This window comes from Gastrolobium bilobum, unplaced genomic scaffold, assembly GCF_033153095.1.
Source record: "Gastrolobium bilobum isolate Gb01-03AN ecotype WA unplaced genomic scaffold, APGP_CSIRO_Gbil_v1 utg286372, whole genome shotgun sequence".
Classification (NCBI taxonomy): Eukaryota; Viridiplantae; Streptophyta; class Magnoliopsida; order Fabales; family Fabaceae; genus Gastrolobium; species Gastrolobium bilobum.
The window spans coordinates 6,812-27,918 of record NW_026897078.1 but is presented as its reverse complement, the minus strand read 5'-3'; the positions used below and the strand labels follow the sequence as shown (position 1 = coordinate 27,918).

The following is a 21,107-nucleotide window of genomic DNA, read 5'->3' as shown; positions in this document are numbered from 1 at the left end:
AGAACACTCGTACCCCTTCGCTAATTTCAAATAACACTATTAAATATTATCATATTGTGATTATTTTGTCATTCAGTTATTAAAAATACAAGAATATAATTGGTAAATAATTGTTGAAATTGAATTATTTTGATAAATCAGCCCCATATTATATGAAATTCACTTTAAACTTTGATGGTCAAATAATCTAATCATTTACCACTATTAATATAATTAAATTTTAATACTCAGAACTTTATTAGTATTTAGTTTTTTAAAATTACAATATTAAAATTTTCACATTGTGATTATTTTGATAAATCAACCCAATATTATACGAAACTCACTTTTAAACTTTGATGACCAAATAAATGTAATCATTTAGGACTATTAATTTAATTAAATTTTTACCCTTGAAATATTTTAATATTTAATTGCTTTATTAAAAAATCTATTATTTCCATTCAATAAAATAATTCAACTTCTATTAAAAATTTTAAAACTAAACAAAATTTATGTCAGCGTGTATTATATAATAAAACTTGTAATCTTATATTTATTTATAAAAATTTAATGCATAATAATATTCACTTACATAAAATTAGAATATATTATCAATAAAAATACAAAAAATAAATAAGTATTATATGAATATCTTCTTCATTAAAACTTATATGAATATGATTGAAGGATAATAGAATTTATAAATAAAGTAAAACACAATACTTAATGGGTATTATATTGATATATTATACATTTTCTAATTTATTAAAAAATTAATATACTTTTGATTTCTATTAGTTTAAAAATTTAGAAAAATAATTATAAAAAATCAAATTTAAAAGTTGATAATATGAAAAAAAATTACAAATCAATAAAAAAATTGTTAATTAAAAATAAAAACAAAACGTTTATATCATATATTGATCTTTTTTAAGAATTGGAGTTATATGAATAAATATAATATGTAAATATCAGTATATGCTTAATTAATAGTAACGTTCATTCAATCAATTAAAGAGTAAAATAAGCATAATTTGATAAAATTCAAATGTGTTATTTGAAATTAAGAGAGGGGTATAAATGCTTTATATATCAGGGGCCATTATTAATTAAAAAAATATTAGGGACATTATTTTATTAATATAATTAGGGGCATTTATAAAATTTTCCATAAAAAAATTGTCAAATGATGTATTTGACGACTACGAGGGACTAGGCACTTTGCATAAATAATTTTTCTTTGCAATCTTTACCCTCAATATTAAAGACATGCTATAATTGCAAATTCAGCTATAAATTTTTTTAAATCAATATAAGTAAATTTTTTCTTATAAAACTACTTGTTTGAATGTTCCAATTCACGTGTGAGGAATTTTAAATATTAACTTTGATCATCAATTAATTAATATAATTTTCATACATGAAATTCTTATATAGAAGTTATATATATCATTATCCTCCTAATTTTTAGTCCACCTTATTTGTTCAATTACAAATTACTCGTATGAGAGGAAGATGCTGAAATTACACAACAAAATATAGAAAGAATCAATAAAAATCACAACAATTTTTCTAATTTATAATCAAAACATAACCTCTAAATCAAAAGACAAAGACGATTAAAAGTGAAAACTTAATATAGTTTTATGCAATAAAAGTATTGGGGTTATAATTCAATTTGTTAAAACCTCAATCAAATTATATAGGGATAATGGATAAGTAGACTCAAACAATGCAGACTTATATTGACTGAACGAAAACAAAGAAAAACACGTACCACGATACTCGCATTTGTGAAGCATGTTTTCCAACACTTTAAGACAAAACTGATCATCGTCAACAACTAGAACATGCATACCCATGGGAAAAGGGTATATTGTCCTATTTTCATCCATCAAATGATTCTCCATAGTCATCTCCAATCAGAACCAAATACCTACATGAGAAATTAAGGAATGATAAAGATATCACAAATTACAGGAAAAAAAACTCCAAATTACAAGAGAAAAATCTTATTTTCAATTTACTAAATAGAAATTAGGACCTTTTTCATCCTATAGACAAAACAACTCACGACAAGAACTAAGGGGACGTTTGATAGAGGAGAAATTTTTTTTTATCCGGGAATCTTAATTTTCAAAAATATAATTTTTACATTGTTTACGATAATATCGAAAATATAAAATTTAGAAAAATTCAATTTTTCAAAAATACTGTAAAATTCAGCATACCAAACGCCCCCTAAAAAGAACATGAAAAGACTCAAACAGTAATGGTGACTAACATATAATAGTGAAGGAATTCAATTGGTTCAATTCAATTGAACCGAACAAATGCAAAACATAAATTACCTCAGTTAAAGTCTCTTTCTCTTTTTCTTCGTTAACTTTTTATCGCAGCACAACAGAAAAGTTTAGTGTTTTTTTATCTTCTTTAAATACCAATACAATGAAGCTCTTACCCCTTTTATATTCTGCCACCAAATCGTGACCTTGACCCTTAATCATTCTAGAAGATTAATTGATACGGTATCGCTCGATTGTATATATGGGATTTGATGGACTTTATTTTTCCAAATTTATATTAATTTACTTAATCTGTTGACATTATTTATATTAATGTAATTTGTTTCCAAATTTATATTAATATACATACTTTTCATATTTAGGTTCTCAGATTTATATTAAAAAATTTGGCCAACGTAATTTCCCAAAAAATATTTTCTTTCCTTAAATTAAGCCCATGATTCTAGGTATTATTATTATATTGATAATGTTTATATTAACATACTTTCCAAATTTTGGTTTCCATATCAAGATTTAGAGGGATTGATTGAATGATAGGTATCGTTCCTTTGTCAACCAAAGGGTTAAGTTAAGATAGGCTCATAATATTAAATAATAAATGCAAAATTTTATTTTATTTAAAGTAATTAAAATTTCTAAAATTTTCACAACAAAAGTAATTATGTTGACCTCGTTTATATTAATACACTTTCCATATTTAGGTATTGTCGACAAAATAATCCCCCCCCCCCCCAAAAGAAATGATTCTAGTTATTTTATTTTTTTTGGTATTTTTTTGTAATTTTAATTTATTACAAGATTATAATAATTTTTATCATTATAATTTTTTATCTTTTAACCCCAAATGCCGTCGTTTCAAGGGAACGTTATACTTATTTTTCAGTAAGGTTGTTGAATCACAATATGTATCGTGTATTGTTTGGCCGATTTTTTATATCGTGAATTATACCGAATCGTAAGATACAAAAATATAATAAAAAATAATAAAAATATATTAAAATATTTATTTAATTACTTTCTTTATTAATATAGATTATTCAGATTAATTTTTGTGTTTAAATCACAAATCAAATCTTTATTTTTTTATATTAAAAATTATAATCTTTGATTTAATTTTCCTATGCTATGATTCACAATATGTATCGTACCATATAAAACCATTTCTTATACATCCCACGACATGTATTGCTATACTTACAAATTATATCGTATATCGTATATCATACAATACTAGTTAATAACTATGTTTTTCATATTCAGGTTCTCAAATTTATATTAGAAATTTTGGCGAACATAATTTCCCCAGATTTATGTTGACAATGTTTGTATTTACATACTTTCCCCAAAGGATTTTCTTTCCTTAAAGCCCATCATTCTATAGGTATTATATATTATTATGTTGACAATGTTTGTATTTACATACTTTCCATATTTATGTTCCCAGATCCAGATTTGGGGAGATTGATTGATAGGCATGCTCCTTTGTCAACCAAAGGGTTAAAATCGTCTCATAATAATAAATACAAAATTTTATTCTATTTAACGGACTTAAATTTCTAAAATTTTCACAACAAAAGTAATTCCGTTGACCTCGTTTATATTAGTGCACTTTCCTTATATTGGATTTATATTCAAAATATTTGACAAAATAATTTCCCAAAAAGGATTTTTTCCCCCATAAAAACCATGATTCTAGTTATTATTAAGGCTGCCAGTTTTCTTAGTAAATATCATTAAAATCTAAAAAGGCAATTTTGTCAGCTATATTTGTTTCCGTGTCTAATCACAAGTTTATTCGAATTTCCAATTATATATATATATATATATATATATATATATATATATATATATATATATATATATATATATATATATATATATATATATGGGTTCATTTTTTCTACAGTTACTGTAGATAAGTTATCTGCATTTACTCCCAAAGTGACGTCGTTTTGGGACGAAAATCATGGTGCTTTGTAATTTTAATATTTCAGGATTATTTTAATTTATATATATATATATATATATATATATATATATATATAAGGAAGAGTTCAAGATCATTAATAGTATATATATATATATATATATATATATATATATATATATATATATAATATATATATTTTAATTTATATATATATATATATATATATATATATATATATATATATATATATATAAGGAAGAGTTCTTTTGACAGTAAGACATAAGGAAGAGTTCTCTCTCCTATATATATATATATATATATATATATATATATATATATATATATATATATATATTTTTTTTCAAATTCCAAATACTAATAAAGGATGAATTCAATTGCCCTGTTTATTACTTGGCGGTGAGTTACTAACAATTTGAAAATTTTAATTTACCGCTTAAATTTATTACTCATTATTTCCAATTCCAAATATTTACCAAGGTGTTATGCTTGCTGGCTGTCATTTTTCATTTAATTATGAAATTAGAGGATTACAAATAAAAAATATACAGGATAACATATTATTCTATATTTTGATTATACAAATTCATGGAATAATATTTAAAAAATAAAAAAAAATTCATATCCTTATGAAATAGGATTTCATAAGTTTCTGTAATTAATATAACTTTATTTAATTTATAAGTGATATGAATTTTCCCTTTATATTTTTATAAAATATTTTCTCTTTTTCTCTATTTTTTTGTAAAATCTCTTTTCCTCTATTTATTTCCCCTATCAATGATATGTTGAGTATTTTTTAATCTTTTATTTTTTATCAAAAAAATTTAAATATTACCAAATAATAGGGTTGATGATTTAGGTCGACACAATACGGTTTGACACAAATTTGACACGAACACGAATACACTCAATACGAATTTGAAATCAAGTTAAAATCTTTGACACGAACACGACCCACTTATTTTGCGAGTTGACACAATACAAATGACTCGCAACGTCAAAGCACCTTATTATGCGCATTGACATGAACAAATAACTTGTCGACCTCAAAGTGTGTTACATTACATGTTATGTAGGTTAACACGACACGATAAGACATGAATAACATGTTTGCTTCACGACATGAATAACATGTAAGAATATTAACGCAGATCAATCAGGTTGACACACGACACAACACAACACAAATTTTTTCATGTAAGTTTTGCCAATATGAACACGATAAGAATTTGAAAATGGTTGACTCCAACAATAATTTTTTGCATTATCTTTGTGTTATGTCAGCGGTCATACTGAAAATTGTTACCCTACCAAATACTCACATTGATAATTGGAAAATTTTCACTTTTATCTCTTATGGTATATGTATCATTTAACTCTTGTGGTTTCAAACTTAACACATAAATGAGGATGACAATTTGAGTTGACACGATAGAAATTTAACATGAACACAACATGAATATGACAACGGGTCAAAATCTTTAACATAAACACGACCCACTTGTTTTATGGGTTAACACGACATGACATGAATAATCCGCCAACTTCAAAATGTGTTATTTATTATGCGGGTTGAAATGACATGATTGAATAATCTGTCAATCTCAAAATATATTACTTATTATGTGATTTGACACAACACAAGACAACACAACGCGAGATAGATAATCTATAAGAAGAATAATGCAGATCAATTTTATGTTTGCGAGTTAACATATGACAACTTGAATTTCTTCGAGTCAATTTTTGCCACTAGAGCTTCACACAAATTTGGAAACAAGTCAGCCCAGTGTTAAAAATTTCCGACTCTACAATTAGGGAACATTGACCATTTTGTCACGTTTGGACAAAAAAATTACCAGACTGCCACGCCAACAGTTAATTTTGCCAAAATGCCACGTGACATATTTCGCTACACTGTGTAGCGAATTACTTGCAAACATATTTCGCTACACAATGTAGCGAGATATGCCGCGTGGCATTTTGGCAAAATTTACTGTTAGCGTGACAGTCTGGTAAATTTTTTTGCCAAGCGTGGCAAAATGGTCACTCTTCCTACAATTAGATCCCATGTGTGATAATATATATCATTTCTTAAATTATGAAATAAAATACAGTATTATAAGAAGAAGAAGAAGTCGGTGAACTGTTCGTCAGCACTACTAAATGTAGATCATATCGTATAGTGGATGACTCTGCGTGTAAGTTAAGAACACACTAGAAAAATTCATATTTACTTAATTTTGTAAGTAATTACAATTTCATTATGTTATCAACCTCAATAAGTCAAATGTAAATATCCGCAAACCTATTTTTCAACTCTTTTTTCGAGTAATTTAAGGTGCATGTCCTATGAAAATGTGCAGAACCATTAAATTATGATGATTATGAAACTCGGCATAATACTATACACTCAAGATTGAAATTAATGATAAAAATGCAAATAAGAAAAGGGTGGGGGAAAGTCAGCGTAACTCTTTTTTCCCATACTGTTTTCTCAAGTGGAAACTCTGATCGCCTCACAAGTGGTATATCTTTTTTTTTCCAGGTACATACAGTATTATCTTTTTAATTAGGCTTGGATAAAACACAATTATTTCAAATACAGCGCCAGAGGTAGGTTAGTATTCGAGACCATTAAAAATAGATATTCTTTTTTTTCCCTCCACATTTTCCCGTCAGTCACTATATACAAAATAAACAAACGAAGCTACAACCCGGAATACGAACAAGACATGCCCTGTCACTGATGCCATTCCTAAGGCCTATCTGTTATGTACAGGTTCTTTCAGGCTAAAGCAAAATAAACTGAAACGAAAGAGCCTTTTTATACACAGCCTAATCAATGCCTTGACGAATATCTGAAGGCAAGGCACAGGCAAGCCGTTACCAAAGCAACTATTACCAGTACTAATTACGTTAGTCACTGTCTCATCTTTGCAGTGCCCCCTAGATTTAGGTTTGGAGTCAGAGTTTTGGCATCTCAGGCAAACAAAACATGCAGGAACAGGATCAGTATCATGAATGTCAGAACACCTAGTGTGCCGCCACACTCCACAAATATCACAAGCCATCATTCTCTCCCCATCATCATCCTTAGCGCCACAGCTGCAATCTTCAGTCCACCTCTCAAGTCCCCGTTCCATTCGGAACTTGCTCAACCCATTCTTCCCAATGCATCTTCCGCGGACACAAACCACTTCTTTCGATCCTAGCTAGCTAACAAGAGCTTGACCTGGGTGGAATCGTCTACACCGCGCTATAGCCAAGTAGCTCATCAACTTGAAATCTTCTAAACATTAAATATACATCTTGAAAAGCATTTGCTGCTTCAATCTTAAGGTCAGACACAGTAGCATTCGTGGGCAGCACAACTATTTCTGGCGGAGCTGCAGAATCTTCAGATTCGTCCACAAGTTCAACCTGACATGAGATGCGTATTTTATACAAATCTGACATTGGCACTATCTCAGGAGTATAATCTTTTACAAATTAACTGCTTGCAGTCAAGAAGTTTCTGAGCTGAACTCATTGCAAGAGTCCATGTCCCTTCCGCAACACTGTTTAGCATCATCTGAGGATGAAGCAAAGAATCGTATAAATATCTGAGACATTGCAGGAGATTCTCTTCAGATGGATACTTTGAGCCTGAAGAATTATTGTTCGTTATACTTCCATAGCAAGAACCATTTGCAGCCTCAAGTCTACAGCAAATAGAATATAATTATATCAGAATCGATCCATTTCACATGAAGAAATCTGCAGTCCAACGGATTAAAAGCAAACGGAAGATAATCTTCCAAATAATACTTAATAGGTAGCATCAATGCTTTGAGAAGAACATTAATATTTCAAGGCTCAACCTCAATATTAAAAGAATGTTGATGGACTTTGTATTGATACATTTGAGAAAAAGTCCAAATGAGAACCCAACATAGGAAGACAAGAAACATGCAATGGGTAAATCGAATATACTTAAAATTATTCTTTGGTCTACCCCTACCCTCATGCATAATAAATTAATAATGTCAAGATCAAGCATCAGTTCAGCTTCATCATGGTTTAAAAAGTGTAAACTAAGCAGTGAGGTGCCTTGTTTTCAAATTAAATCATAAAACTGAAGCATTGTATTTATCACATGACTTCTGTCTGTATGACCTTTTATATATGCAGTTAAACTGGAAAAGACGAGGGTACACCCCATAAGAATCAATTGAAGTCTAACCTTAACTCAAAAACTCCAGTTTGAGGATTGCATCGACTATTAACAACCATTCCACCATAGACCAATTTTCCACCCAGTTCTCCAAGGCAATAATCAAGCAACTCTGGAGAGGCCACCTTGCAATTTCTTTCTGCTTCGCATACCATACATTTCGATATGAAACTTTGAATCCATAGTTAGAGGTGATCCTTTCCTGGACCAGTGCAATTGAGACTGATTATTCCTGCTTTATCATCCCTGTAACACCCCGTATATATCCGGTAGTGTTATCATTACATCGTATTAAGCTACGCTTAATTAAAAATGCGGAATATTCTTTTTCTTTTCAATTATGACGTCATTATCAATTACCAACTTGATTACTCAATCAATTTCATAAAATATCGCCTGAATGTAAATTGCAATAAGACATTTACTGAAATACCTCAATATATAAATAAAGTGAGTATCTAAATCACAGATCTACATCACGTAGTCCGGACAATATCCTGATACATTATTACAACTCCAAATAAAACTAAGACATAACTAGTCTAAGTGTCATGGACAATCCCCATGCTCACCAAATCAACATCGTCTCAACAAAATAATCATAAACATAAAATGGAGTTCAAAGCATAAAAGCAGCATGCATATCCAGCATCCAACAAGTCAGCATATAAAATCAATATCTAACTCAGCTCCGGCCTCCTGCCGCGTGAGGTCTCAACATTACCTGACCCTGAAATAAGCATTCCCCAAACGTGGGGTGAGATCTCTAAACAAGAAATCTCAGTAAGACAAGGGGTCCTCAAGGATCTTCCACCCCAAGCTCACTTACATGTGCAATATAAGTTCTAAAAGCATTTATATCAATATCAGTTTCAAAACTATGCAATGCAACAGATATTCATGCCATGTGTGTTTATCACTATCTATTGGCCAGAGAAATGCAGGAATACGTCTATACCTACATGTAGTACAAGGAACACCACTTGCACCTCACCCACAGCCTCACCATCTTGTATGTACCACATACTCAGGCTTACCGTATAGGTGGAACACCACATGCATATCATAAAGGTACTAACATATAACCGCTTAATAGCATTTCTAAAACATCAAAAGCATGTAACACAACATGCATATAACCATACCCCCACGGGACATGGTGGAACCACAACATAGCTAAACCGAGGACACGAAAGCTTACCTTGCAAGCTCACTATCCAATGCCAAGAGTCCTCACAGCTCAATTCCAACACACAGCAGATCACAATCTGATTTAGGACCAGCAATTGTATCAACATACATAGCTCAAAAGCATTAACATAAAGACTACGTTCTCTTTAACGATTTACGTCTTAAGGCTTCCAACAAAGCCACAAGCCCGTAATCACATGATTCTGACTTAGTTCATTAATTACAGAAGTTCAACTTCATCACTCTAGGGTCCACAAACCCCCAATAGCCTACTGTCCTCACAGCACAGCTACTGTTCTTCGAAATCCCAGAATATCCGGATATTCCTCGGAGCATATCTGGATATGCAATATCCGGATATCTCACTGACCATATCCGGATATACAATATCCGGATATCCAGATTCCCATATCCGGATATCCAATATCCGGATATCCAAATCTCATATCCGGATATCAAATATCCGGATATTTCACGGGCAAATATCCGGATATTTCACGACAAAATGAAGAAACTGCATTTCGTGAAGATATCCTTCCAAGGTTGGGTTTTTACCGATTATGAACACTTAAACATGCATTTCTAGGTGTGTTTGACATTACCCAACGTTAAGTTATCATCTTTTAGCCTTTAGATGCATCAAGGTTCCATTTTTAAGCATAAAACTCAAGTTAAAGGGTGATGATCATACCATAAGCCCAAAACAGAGGATGAAGATGCTCTTGGAGCTCACCAACAGCCCCTCAACTACTAACCACACAGGGTGTGCGAAAATGGAAGACAAGCAAGGCTCTTCCTCACCAAAGGTGGCTCCTTGGACCTCAAAAATGAAGCACAAGGTTCACTCACTCCACCAACCCAAAGTCAGCCCCCAACACTCCCTCAAGCTGACCTCCTTACTCAGAACAGCACCACAAACCCCTTCCCAAAGGTGACTCTTCCTCACACAAGTGTTTAAGAGAAGCTTTCAAGGAAGAGAAAGCCTCAAAGCTCAAGAAATGGTGAAGAGAGGGATGAAACACTGACACAATCAGACCAGCCACCAAAACCCACGAAGAAGAGGCAGTTTTCTAGGGTTTTGTGCCCTTAATAAGGGTATATATAGCCACTTAAGCTTAAAACACACAGTATTAGCTTTAATTGCTCCGCTTAGCATTTTAATCCCAAACTTTGGATTCTTAACCTACTCAATTTTACAAGAATTATCATATTTTTCTTATAATTTTCGGAGCACCTTTTCGGGGTACGCGCTTTTCATAGCCAGTATCAGTTTCTGGCACCAATTCTAATTATTTTGACTTGAAACTCGTTATACAAGTCCTACATATCATTCTAGTAATTATCATGCACATATTATTATTTTCCGGGATACTTTTTTGGTACACATTTATACCGACTAGCAGAACCGGTATCTGCACTTTTCTTCCGAAAAACGACTTTCAGCATTCTGAATCACTTACTATAATTATTAAAGCCTCTTAATAATATTAAGGTCAATTATGGAATCATTTTCCATTTTCTCATAATTAATCAGTTAAATTCCTTATTTAACGGTGCGGGTTCTTACAATCCCTATCAATAAAATTATTACGTAAACAATAAGACAAAAAAATATATCAGTAAATTGTGGTCATTTAAACAATTATGATCTTCACTCCATTTGGTAACCTTCCAATTTTCACCGAAAACTAGTTTTATTGCCCTAACCCTCCATGGGCAACCCTGCTCGTGCGCGAAACATTATAATATAAAACAACACGAACAGAATCATAGTATAAACTCATTTTTAGATATATAAACAAGCAAAATAAGAAGTATGAATCAGGTAGCAAGATTGTATGTAAGATTAATGTAACATCGGCGCTGACGAGGGCGGGGAGTGATCGCCGGTGCGAAAGGGCATGGACAAGGAGCGGCTCCTGACAGGCTTCCAGCAGGGGGTTAAATGCATGAATGAATCGAATCGACACCCGAAAGAGAGGGATTCCAAAGACTATGCAGGTATAAGACTACACAGTTTGGGATAGCTTATAAGAATTAATTGGTGCTACATATAAAAACAAGATGCATCTGCTTTTCGGTAGCCCGGATCGGAAGAACTCCACTGTTAAGCGTACTTTACTTGGAGCAATTCTGGGATGGGTGATTTCATGGGAAGTTTTCTCGGGAAGTGTGCGAGTGAGGAAAAAGCACACTGAAAAGTCTCGTGTTAGTATGTGGGGATAGTCATTGATTCTTGAAGTGGTCGAGCGTTACAAGTGGTATCAGAGCAGGGCCTCTCTTCCAGTATGGTGTGGTTTCAGGACGAACAAGGCGGAAGCTGGTGGGCATATAACATCCCGAGCGCTGACGAGGGCGGAGAGTGATCGCCGGCGCGAAAGGGCATGGACAAGGAGCGGCTCCTGACAGGCTTCGAGCGGGAGGTTACATGCATGAATGAATCGAATCGACACCCGAAAGAGAGGAATTCCAAAGACTGTGCAGGTATAAGACTACACAGTTTGGGATAGCTTATAAGAATTAATTGGTGCTACATATAAAAACAAGATGCATCTGCTTTTCGGTAGCCCAGATCGGAAGAACTCCACAGTTAAGCGTGCTTGACATGGAGCAATTATGGGATGGGTGACCTCCTGGAAAGTTTTCCCGGGAAGTGTGCGAGTGAGGAAAAAGCACACTGAAATGTCTCGTGTTAGTATGTGGGGATAGTCATTGATTCTTGAAGCGGTCGGGCGTTACAAGTGGTATCAGAGCCGGGCCTCTCTTCCAGTACGGTGTGGTTCGAGGACTAACCAGGCGGAAGCTGGTGGACATATAACATCCCGAGCGCTGACGAGGGCGGGAAGTGATTGCCAGCGCGAAAAGGCATGAAAAATGAGCGGCTCCTGACAGGCTTCCAGCGGGGGGTTACATGCATGAATGAATCGAATCGACACCCGAAAGAGAGGAATTCCAAAGACTGTGCAGGTATAAGACTACACAGTTTGGGATAGCTTATAAGAATTAAATGGTATTACAAAGGAAAACAAGATGCATTTGCTTTTCGGTAGCCCAGATCAGAAGAACTCCACAGTTAAGCGTGCTTGACTTGGAGCAATTCTGGGATGGGTGACCTCCTAGGAAGTTTTTCCGGGAAGTGTGCGAGTGAGGAAAAAGCACACTGAAAAGTGGAACAGTGACCATTGTGCCACTGTTCCCACACAAATATACCAAAATGCCACGCGCGTGAACTAATTTCCCAAATTGCCACACATGCAAGGTCGCTTGGAGCAGTAGCGAACTATGCATGAAAAGGTGTCAGCAAGCTGGTGGTGTCATAGTTCGCTTCTGACACAAGCGACCTCTGTTGCAATTAATGTCTCACTTGCCATGACACGTGGCTTGCATGCAATAGAGGTCGCCCCCCACCTGGAGACCTGTGTGCAACGGCTAGTGCCATGTGGCTAACATGCGTCAAGGTCGCTCCCCACCTGGGCAAACTTGATGCAACGGTTCCCTATATAAACCCCCCTCCCCTCTCCCCCCATCATCGACCAGCGCCCCCTCCCCCTCCATTTTCTCTCTCTCTCTCCCCTTTATTTTTCTTCTTTCTTTTTTTTTGTAAATTATTTTTCTTCTTTCACTCTCTCCCTCTTTTAATTTTCTTTCTCTCTCATTTTCCTTCTTTGTCTTCATTTGAGGTTAGTGATGTATAATATTGTTAATTTTTATTTATATTTTTGTTGTTATTTAGTTGTTGTTATATATATTATATGTAACATAAAACATTAGGTTACATGACATATTAATTGTTTTATTATTTTAATTAATTTAATATTAGTAGTTTAGTATAATAACATATTGTTTAATGTTAGTAGTTAAATAACATATAGTTAAATTAATGTATGTAATAAATTGTTTTATATGCATTATTTATTCATAGGATTTAGGGTAAGATAATTTTTAGGATTAATGTTATGACACATTAGGTTAGATGACATATTATTTATTTTATTATTTGAATTAGTCTAATATTAATAGTTTAGTAATTGTATGCTAATGTTAGTAGTTAAATATTTTATAAATTAATTAATGTATTTAATAAATTAGTTTATATGCATCATTTATTAATAGGATTTAGGTTAGATTTTTATATTTTAAAGTTGTTAAATTATGTATTTAATAACATAATTGTTAAATATGCAATAGATAATAGTATTGAATTAAATAAAATCACTTATTTGTTGGATTGAAAAAAATGTTAGAAAATTTTGAACATTGACTTATATAATATGTATGTTAATGTTATTAGGTGTAGTACTTTTTATTAATGTATTATTCAATAATATTAATTGTTTGATATTATTTATAGGCTTGGAATCTAGGTTAGAAAAAAATTATTTTAATTTTGTTAAATTGTGTATTTAATAAAATTTTGATTATGCAATCAGTAAAATATTTGAATTAAAAAATAATTATTTAGTTATAGGATTGAAAAATAAATGTGACAAAGTTCTTTTACCACACAATGTTTGTAGTTATTTATTTATTTATTTATTAGTAATTAGTATTTATTTTTAGCATTTATATAATTTTTGTATAATATAATATATATCCTTGTATGCAATTATTTAATTTTTAGATGTAATAAAATTTAAATGTAATATAATTTATATGTAATATATTATATTACATATAAATTATATTATTCAATTGTTGTTTATTTTAATGTGTCTAATTATTTATTTTATAATTCAATTGTTGTATTTTTATTAGTCAATTGTTTGTGATCTAATAATGAATTAACATTATTTTGTTATTTTCTAGTATGTAATATTTAATTGATTGTGGAGTATAAAATAATTATTTAAACTTGAAACTTGAAAATTTATTTATTTCTTAGTAATTTTTGTATTTATTATTTGTAAATAGATTCATGGAGCTACAAGACCCGCACCAGACCTTCATTGACCCTGGTCCAAAGGTGTCGTCTCTCCTGACGTTGCAGGAGAAACACATTTCGACGCATGTATGGAACACATCTGCTAATGTAAATTTAGATGATCGTGTCCTCAACGTCAGACACGCTGGTACATGGGATAATTTCAATATACCCGATGATATCCATCCTTACCTGCAGCAGGCTGGGTTTTATCACTAACCTGCAGCAGTAAACTACATAAAGACTCAAACAGTAAACTACTAACCTGCAGCAGGTGGTGGGTCATGTGCACCAACAATACCTGGTGATGGAATCGGTTCAGCCAAAGCAGTGGACGTTTCCAACTCGAAATCACCATCAACGTCTGTATCCGAGGAGTCACTGTCAGGGACTAGACCTTCATCAACCTCCTCCTCGGAACTACCAGTACGCCACGACGGATCAAACATGTCATTGGCAGGAATCACATCTAAAGGTTGTGTTATTGGAGGTGACGGTGGTGGGGGTGACACATTCATATCTTCCAGATTTACTTCCGGCTCCCTGTTAATGTCTATAGAGTAACTGGTAGGGATGAAAGTTTGAGTGCTTACCTCTCCACTGGTGTTTAGTTTCGCATATAACTCGATGTATGAGGACTCTCCATGCTGGCGAAATGCATCAACTACTAGTGACACATCTTCATCCTCAACCACCTCCACAGCAACCCATTGCACGGGGTTACCAGAAGAAGCACATCTAGCAATCAGTCGAGACAGGGATTGACCTCGTTGTAATCTTAACTTCTTTTATATTATTTTCTTGAGCTCAGTATATTTGCAACGCGGACTCATGCGGAAGATCTTCGTATCTCCTTCAAACACTTGACTGTTCGATCCAAAATATCTCCTCTCATTGTAATATAAAAGGCATATTACATCGTTGTTATTCTCACTCATTATGTACTGAAATAGACAAAGCAAAACAAAACAGAAATGGAAATTTTCTTCTAAGAAAACGGACGAGACTGATTTTGGGAGAAGATGAGGAGAGGTGTTTATATAACACTGAGTTCGCTACCTGGGCCAGCGACATGTAACTGTCGGCATGTAGTACGCTTACCTAGGCAGCGAACTTATGGGGAACTGCCACGTGTCACCAAGTTCGCTTCCTTGTCCAGCGAACTAGTGCAGTGGCTGCCACTTGTCACCTAGTTCGCCTGGGACCCAAGCGACCTAGGTAGGGGTCTGACACGTGGCAAATTAAGTTCGCCTGGAACTTCAGCGAACTCATTATACGTGTCAGCATTTATTGCAGACAAGGTCGCTTGTGTCAGAAGCGAACTCTGACTCCACCAGCTTGCTGACACCTCATCATGCGTAGTTCGCTGCTGCCCCAAGCGACCTTACATGCGTGGCAGTTTGGGAAATTGGTTCACGCGCGTGGCATTTTGGTATATTTGTGTGGGAACAGTGGCACAATGGTCACTGTTCCCTGAAAAGTCTCGTGTTAGTATGTGGGGATAGTCATTGATTCTTGAAGCGGTCGGGCGTTACAAGTGGTATCAGAGCAGGGCCTCTCTTCCAGTACGGTGTGGTTCGAGGACTAACCAGGCGGAAGCTGGTGGGCATATAACATCCCGAGCGCTGACGAGGGCGGGGAGTGATTGCCGGCGCGAAAGGGCATGAACAAGGAGCGACTTCTGACAGGCTTCCAGCGGGGGGTTACATGCATGAATGAATCGAATCGAGACCCGAAAGAGAGGAATTCCAAAGATTGTGCAGGTATAAGACTACACAGTTTGGGATAACTTATAAGAATTAAATGGTACTACATATAAAAACAAGATGCATTTGCTTTTTGGTAGCCCGGATCGGAAGAACTCCACAGTTAAGCGTGCTTGACTTGGAGCAATTCTGGGATGGGTGACCTCCTGGAAGTTTTCTCGGGAAGTGTGCGAGTGAAGAAAAAGCACACTGAAAAGTCTCGTGTTAGTATGTGGGGATAGTCATTGATTCTTGAAGTGGTCGGGCGTTACAAGTGGTATCAGAGCAACGTCTCTCTTCCAGTACGGTGTGGTTCGAGGACGAACCAGGCGGAAGCTGGTGGGCATATAACATCCCGAGCGCTGACGAGGGCAGGGAGTGATCGCCGACGCGAAAGGGCATGGACAAGGAGCGGCTCCTGACAGGCTTCCAGCGGTAGGTTACATGCATGAATGAATCGAATCGACATCCGAAAGGGAGGGATTCCAAAGACTGTGCAGGTATAAGACTACACAGTTTGGGATAGCTTATAAAAATTAATTGGTAATACCTATAAAAACAAGATGCATCTGCTTTTCGGTAGCCCGGATCGGAAGAACTCCACAGTTAAGCGTGCTTGACTTGGAGCAATTCTGGGATGGGTGACCTCCTGGGAAGTTTTCCCGGGAAGTGTGCGAGTGAGGAAAAAGCACACTGAAAAGTCTCGTGTTAGTATGTGGGGATAGTCATTGATTCTTGAAGCGATCGGGCTTTACAATTAAGGAGTTGTGATGGAGAAGAGATGCAAAGAGTGTGGAGAAGATATAAGTTTAAATAGAAGATATCTGACTCAATCGCACTTATAGTGGGCATAATACCCATCATACACAGGCCTGGACTGGGCATGAATGGTCAGTGGTCATGCCTAAGCTGGACGTGACCTACGTGGCACTCACACCTAAGTGAGGTGTGACCGATAACGCCCAATCTGGGCATGAGATCTTACAATATATCCGTAAATAGTATGAAAACAGCTATAAATTCGTAATTATTTATTTAAATTACAATATTTTAATTTTTTTTGCCCGCAACTTGGTCAGCTCTTTTATCGTCAAAAAATATAAAGTTTTTTTATTTATATATATGAAGGATTATATTTATCTCATTTTACATGAGAGAAATAACTTTCCTACACACACAAAATAGGATGGGTCCTATTACTTTTTTCTCTCTCTCTTCTTACCTGTAGGTCCCACTTGTAATTTTATTTCTACAACATGAGGTAACTATTTTCCTACAACATAAGAAAAATATTTCCCACGTATGAAATCAAGAGGAAATTACAATGATTAATTTTAAAAGAGGTTTGGATCAGCTAAAATGATCTTACGTAGAAGCAGATATTTAGTAAATCGTCACAGCTAAACTAATTATTCTAAAATGTTTAAGTAAAATTGTTTTTTTTTTTAAATATGGTTAAATAATTAAAATACTAAAACCAAAGGAGGAAACTACTGAATAAAATCTTTTATTATTATTTCATTCCATTTAAAGTTTTTCTTTAGTTTTTTATTTTTTTTCCACTTATGAATATTTTGTTATTTAAAGTAATTAATAGCTTCTTTTTTTTTATCATCCAAAACTCTAAATTGAGTATGACCAACCAACAAAGAAAGGGTAATCAACGCACCACTAGGGATAGCCTAGTGGTATTGGGTGTGTTTAGAGTCTATTAGGTATGCGATTCGATTCCCTGTAATGTCCACACACACAAAAAAGTAATCAACATTAAAATACGAGAAACATGTCGGATCTACATTAATTATAATTAAATATTACTTTTTTTAAATTAACCATTAAATCATTTCTAACGAGAAAAAAAACAAGTATTTAAAATGGCAACATAACCGTTTGAAAGATGTCAACCATTATCAAATAACATAAATCAAATCAGTAATAAATGAATGGATATCAATTATTATTAAAATTAACTTACGAAATTAAAAATGGGAACAGAAACAATTGAAATAAATGAAAAATAAAACCCTAAGTATTTTATGGAAGAACCGTTTTGTTTGTTTTCCCCTTTTATTCAAATCTATGTTCATTTTCCTTTTTTTTTTGGTAAAAATTCATTTTCCTCTTTTACTCAAACCTACGTCTGACAATCAATTTAGAAATGTAACTGACAGTTGGCCAGCATCATTTTCTGTCGAATTTGAATCTATACATTAATTAAAAATAAAAAACCACTAGCCATTCACTTGGATGGATTTTTGAAAAAATGACTTTTATGAGTTGCTTTTTTTAAAAGGATTTTTGAAAAAAAACTAAAGTTATTTTGCATTTGGATGCAATCTTTAAAATATGCTTTTAAATAAAGATGTCATTTAGATGTTAAAATAAAAAAGCACTTTTGATAGGATACCAAAAAAAAAAAAGCACTTTTGATTACAAAAAAAAAAGCACTTTTTATATATAAAATGATTGTTGTGCACTTGCATTTTTTACATAGAGTAAATGCCCAAATTGGTCACTGACAAAAAATTCGGTGCCCAAATTAGTCCCTCACAAAAATAAACTCGTTAGATAGTCCCCAACAAAGTGAAATAGGACTCACATTAGTCTTTTTGTCAATCCAAAACTCACGGTGTCACTGACGGTGATGATGTGTCACGTTAAGTGACATGCTGAAGGATATGTGGGTTCAGGAACGACGTCGTTTGGAGAGACTCATCCACGGTCAGACCAGTTCTCTTTCATCCAAGGAACGTCGTCGTTTGTTTTTTAGGGTTGTTCTTAAACCAGAAAGCATGGGTCCTTGAATTGAATATTTAACGCATGAATTTGGGGAAAATTGATTGACGGTTTTTTGAAGGTGGGTGTGATTTAGGGTTGTTCTTAGTTTTTATGCCATGAATATCTTTTCTGGAAGGGGGAGCTCAAGTAGTTCATTTGGGTCCAGAAGTGGAAGAAAGAGAGCTGCTCCATTGTGTAAATGTGGGAGGCACAGTGTTGTTTACACCTCCAAGACACTTAGAAACCTTAATAGATCATTTTTTGGGTGTCCCAACTTCAAGGTGAGGTTGATTTTTTCATGCGTTATTTTTCTAATGTCAATATTATTAACTGTATAGTTCAATTTGGTTTAGGAAAAGAAGCCACACTGTAACTTTTTTACATGGGTGGATGATGCTACATCTGATACCATGGAGCTGGAAGATTGGACAATTAACAAGCTGGAGTTGAATGTAGCTGAAATGGAGTTCAAGTTGAACTTTTTGGACATGAAGCTCAATGATGAACTGCAGCTGGAGGTGAATGACCACAAAAAGAAGATTAATGAGCACTGTATAAAGATTGAAGACATATCAATGAAGATGCAGGTAGACTTTGAAAGGGTTGAGAAGGAAATGATGCATGTGTGTAGGTGTGCTAGGGTGTTTGCTGGATCCATTATCATTGTCTTTGTAATTTGTCTATGTCTTTGTAGTAGGGTGGAGTGAAATGTTAATTTTTAATCTGTAATATGTATGCTTCTTTGTAATGGAAAGACCAGTGTTGGGATGTAATGAGATGTTGTTCATGCAATGTATATAATTTGGTTAATGTCGTTGAACTTGATTGTTCTGAAAGCACAAAATGTAGTATTAAGTTATCTGGAAATGCCAATTAAAAATGCAAAAGACTGTATGAACACTAACAACAAGGATGGAGGGAATTATACATAAGGGGGGAGTGAACAGTGGGTTTGGTAACAGCTTTTTGTGGAACTGGTGTCACTGTCATGGTTAACAGGGACTAAAAAGGACCCCGATGAATTTGTTAGGGACCAAAGTGGCCAAGTGTGGAAAATTACAGGGACTAAAAAGGGCCTCGATGAAAAATGTTGAGGACCTATAAGCTCAATATAACAGGGACCAATGTGCTAAGTTCATGTATGTTTACACCTGACCCCAAAATGACACAGCATACAAAATATAAGCACCAGTATTGACAGAAATAAAAAGTGTATCAGTGTAAGTTGTAATGACAAGCAATGACAACAAAGAGATTGTAAGAAGACCAGCACAATCTTCCATTCATTTCACATCAATGAAAAATAGTAATGACAGCAGAGATATAGTATTTCACAGAACATATTCCATTCATATCATCACATTGTACTTACAATTCCAACTGACATAATATACCATTAAGTAGGAATTATTTGTCTTCCCAAAAAATAAAGTGTTCATACTTAATATGGCCATAACCAGAGGCATACAAAAAAAAAAAAGCCATTGGTGAATCATTTCAACAGGGTCAAAACCAAACTAATTCCAAAAAACTGGCCTAATTACAATTCCATATAACTGGCCTAATAACAAAAAAATGCCAACTGTCACATTTGAACTGGCCTAATGTCAGTCATTACAGAGTTTGCCAAATCATTTGTGTGGGGCTGGCCTAGGTGGCCTAAAATTGGGTGTAGACATAAAGCTCATGAATCTGGCCCTGGTGCCACTGCTAGCTGCAGCTGCTGTCTCACTGGTCACTGCCTTAGCAGGATTGCATGGAGGTGGGCTGCTGCCTCTTGATGCTCTTGAGCTTGGTTCAGCTGCACTTGTTGCATGCTGACTGCTTGTCTCTGGTGCAGGGCAGCCCTAACTCATGATGATTTCTTCAACCGTCCTTGACTGAACTTCAACATTAACCGATTTTGACTTTGCCTTTGAACCACCAGCAGGTCCCTTACATGTTTTCGGGTAATAACCAGTCTCACCACACTTGGAGCATTGAACTGTGTAAGTCTTTCTAAGCTTCTTGTTGGTCT

The 21,107-nt window shown here is 34.1% G+C and overlaps 1 pseudogene; it reads right to left on the bottom strand.

The window, feature by feature from the left end:
* Positions 1–7,004: 7,004 nt before the first annotated feature.
* On the bottom strand, positions 7,005–8,610 carry LOC133303901 (PHD finger protein At1g33420-like; annotated as a pseudogene).
* Between the last annotated feature and the right edge of the window lie 12,497 nt (positions 8,611–21,107).